Here is a 3,474-nt window from a genome sequence, read left to right as displayed (position 1 = left end):
CTTTCCCTAATGATTTCATCCATACCCACATAACGTCTTCATTTACTGACTGTATACATATGACTTATGAATTTATATCTCCAGCCTAAATATCTGAGTTCTAGAACATACTGTTTTCTTGACATCCTCACTTGGCTATCTCACAGGGATCTTAAGTTTTGTATGTTTAAAATTGAACTTTTGATTTTCCCTGTCAATCTGGTTCCTACCTTTAGTCGTCCTCATTTAAATTAGTATTACCATCCTCTACCCCTTTTGCTCAAGCATGGAATCTTAGTGTCATCCTTTCTGTCATACTGCCCTTTTATATGTCTATTTGGTCACTAAGTCAGTTTCTTTGTATCTGCTCTGCCATCATCTTTGTCTAAGCTATCACCATCTCCAACATGGAATACAAAAAACGGTCTCCTAAACAATCTCCTCATATCCATTATTGCTCATTTTCAACACATTTTCCACACTGCAGCTAGTTATCTTTTTAAAGCACAAATTTGGTCAAGCCATTTCAATTTTCAATTAGTCTTAGAATTTTTTTAAAATGGTTAACACAGCCTGGAAAGTTTTGCATTGTCTAACCCCAGCCTCTCTCTCCAGTCTTAATAATAATATGATCTCCCCTGTACTCTACAACCCAACTACACAAGATTTTCATTTTCTCTAATATGCCATGCCAAGGAGCATTATCATTGTTATTATTCCCTGAGCCAGGAATGGTTCTTTCCCCTTCATATAGCTGAATTCTGCTCATCCTTTAGGTTTTAGCTTAGGAAAAACTTATCCTTCCATTTAAATTATGTTACTCTGTCATAAACCAGCTTCATTTCCTTCAGAACACTTATCTCAAGTTGTAGTTGTTCATTCATTAATGCAATTATTAAACTAATGGCTCTCTCCCTGAGACATACTACACTGTAACCTCCATAAGGCTATGGGCCCTTTCGACTTTACTTTCCCATTGTAACTCCAGTGCCTAATATAGCATTTGACAATAATACATGTTGAATAAATATTGTGTCACAACTCGATGAATATTTATTAATATAGAATGTTTGCTTCTTTTATTATCCCTCTTAAGAAAAATATAAAGTAACATGTGGAGAGGACTGTAATCCCATATATAATAGATGATGAATAATAAAGACAAAATGATATATCTGAGGTATTTGGCAATAACTGAAATAAAAATCTCTTGCAGCACTTTGGCTCTGTGTTTTGACTACTTCTTTCTGTTTTTGAAATATAGTGGTAGATTTTTTTTTTTTTTTTGTATGGTACAGGGGCCTCTCACTGTTGTGGCCTCTCCTGTTGCGGAGAACAGACTCCGGACGTGCAGGCTCAGCGGCCATGGCTCACAGGCCCAGCCGCTCTGCGGCATGTGGGATCCTCCCGGACCAGGTCACGAACCCGTGTCCCCTGCATTGGCAGAGGGACTCTCAACCACTGCGCCACCAGGGAAGCCCCAGATTTTTTTTTTTTAGGATTCATTAAATGACCCACATATTTGTAAACAATACATATATATATATATATATTCCCCATTGATCTTTGTGAGAGAAAACCACAGCACGTCTCTCTGGTGTTAGACCAATGTTGCCTCTGAATTTTGAGAGAATATTCTAAATTCCTATCATGGCCAGATTAAGAGAGATGTGCATATGCACCCACACATAGACTCACAGACACACAGAGAGGCACACACACACAGACACACACACACCAGAGAAATATTCAAGCACTAATTTCATATGAAAGAAATTCAGCTTTCTGTTTTTCATTTTGTAGGGGATGGCCATTCATCCTCTTGTTGACTTATTAGATGTGACTAGAAGAGAGACTTCTCCAACTGTAAGCGAACAAATTCTCATTCGGGTAAGATGTCTATACATCACATAGGTCATTTTGTCGACTGGAACTAACCCTTGTATATTAGGTCCTTACATGTTAGGTCTTCTTATACTTGAATTTCCCTAATAAAAGGAGACATGATTTTATGAATTCTGAACAGGTATTTGTTATATTGTGACAATCTGTAATTTGAAAATCAATAAGTCAGTTCTTCTGGTAAGAGGTAAGAACAATGGAAGTCTGAATTCTAGCATTTGCTCTGTTACTATCCAGCTTCCCTCATTATCTTAGAAAAGTCTTTTAACTTTTTTGTGACCTTGGTTTCATAATCAGTCAATTTAAAAGGCTCGGTGCTTTGTGACTGCCTGGAGAGGTGGGATAGGGAGGCCGGGAGGGAGGGAGACGCAAGAGGGAAGAGATATGGGAACATATGTGTATGTATAACTGATTCACTTTGTTATAAAGCAGAAACTAACACATCATTGTAAAGCAATTATACCCCAATAAAGATGTTAAAAATAAAAAAATAAATGGCTGTTTAAATGATCTCTGAAGTCCTATCCAGGTTGAATAATCTATGAATTATGAGTTATTTTACTTCAAATTATAACTGTTTTTGGTTTGTTTAACATATTAATTCTTAATACTAGACTAAATTATCCAGTAACTTAGTTAATTCTCTATTTGATATCATAAAGCAATTGCTTATAAGATGACCTGTGTAATCCTTATGTAGTTGGAAAATTTTTCTTGGGGCATTTTAGTCTTTGGTGGAGTTTTTTTTGTACCATCGAGGATTGAGGAAGTTAAAAATTTCCATATTCAAATTTCAAAATATACTCTTTGAAATAGGGTTTCAAAATTACACAGAGTTTAGAAGAAAATGACTCATTTCTACGTTAGAAGTAAGGAGAAGTTCAGAGAAATTTATAGATGTGAACTCTATATCACTTGGTTTTATCTTCTTATAGAAATAGAATTTTAATTGTTGCTTATCCCAAGTGGGCTTTTATAAAATATAACAATAGCAGTATTGAAATATAGAGAATGTTCAGAATGATTTCAAGATACCCTTAGATTTATTAATGTGGAAAAAACTTTGGGAATTTTAGTCAAAAAGGAGAAGAGCTAGCTTGTCTACCTTTCTTCTAACTTCAATGTGGCACAGTTCATAATTTTCTGAGATACATTTTCAGCACATGTAATGGCTTTCTATACATAAAACACTTGTTTTATTAATAACTATGTGCCTAAGAATGTGTACAGATAAGCATGACTAATTCAACATTTTATGTTATTTTCTTCAAATTTTAATATTTGATTGCCCAATTTGTAAAAAAAAACATATGTTGGGGTTTTTATTATAATGGAATTATATTTTTAGGCTATTTTTGGGGGAAATCATATTTTTTACTCTATTATGTCTACCATACAGATGACTTAATGACTGTATAATATATATTGATAAGATAATTTAATTTATTTAACCAATTTATAGGATGGAGTCAAACTTTATTTTCTTTTTTCCAACTTTTTATTTTAAAAATGTCAAGCATACAGATTTCAAAGATAGTTCAATGAATATGTATATACCCCTTACCTGGATTCAGTGTAACCTTTGCCATCTTT

This window comes from Lipotes vexillifer, unplaced genomic scaffold (genome assembly GCF_000442215.2).
Source record: "Lipotes vexillifer unplaced genomic scaffold, Lipotes_vexillifer_v1.1 scaffold886, whole genome shotgun sequence".
Taxonomy (NCBI): Eukaryota; Metazoa; Chordata; class Mammalia; order Artiodactyla; family Lipotidae; genus Lipotes; species Lipotes vexillifer.
Note: the sequence above shows the minus strand (reverse complement) of the source record.